This window comes from Seriola lalandi, unplaced genomic scaffold (genome assembly GCF_002814215.2).
Source record: "Seriola lalandi dorsalis isolate HSWRI2012SDOR001 ecotype SW California unplaced genomic scaffold, Sedor1 jcf7180002054977, whole genome shotgun sequence".
NCBI classification, from domain to species: Eukaryota; Metazoa; Chordata; class Actinopteri; order Carangiformes; family Carangidae; genus Seriola; species Seriola lalandi.
The window spans coordinates 1121903-1122722 of record NW_019525527.1 but is presented as its reverse complement, the minus strand read 5'-3'; positions in this window follow the sequence as shown (position 1 = coordinate 1122722).

The window sequence follows — 820 nt, the reverse complement described above, 5'->3', positions numbered from 1 at the left end:
AGTAACACAGTAACACACACAGTAACACACACAGTAACACACACAGTAACACAGTAACACACACAGTAACACACACAGTAACACACACAGTAACACAGTAACACACACAGTAACACACACAGTAACACAGTAACACACACAGTAACACACACAGTAACACAGTAACACACACAGTAACACACACAGTAACACAGTAACACACACAGTAACACAGTAACACACACAGTAACACACACAGTAACACAGTAACACACACAGTAACACAGTAACACACACAGTAACACACACAGTAACACAGTAACACACACAGTAACACACACATTAACACAGTAACACACACAGTAACACACACAGTAACACAGTAACACACACAGTAACATAGTAACACACACAGTAACACACACAGTGACACACACAGTAACACAGTAACACACACAGTAACACAGTAACACACACAGTAACACACACAGTAACACACACAGTAACACAGTAACACACACAGTAACACACACAGTAACACACACAGTAACACACACAGTAACACAGTAACACACACAGTAACACAGTGTGCATTACAGTCTGACTAAAAGGTTTTATCAAGAAAACATGTAAAATAAACTAAAAACTGTTTAAAAGTGAGTCCAGATTCATTTAAGACGAGATCTGAGTCAGGACCAGGTCCAGTCTCAGGTGCATCAAGTGGATCAGGTCCAGGTCCCTCAGTTAATCTCATGACTTCAGACTCATAAATAAACATGTTGATCAGTTCAGAGCCTCCTGCTGCTTTAAATAAATCTTCATCTATTTAATGCCCCCCCCC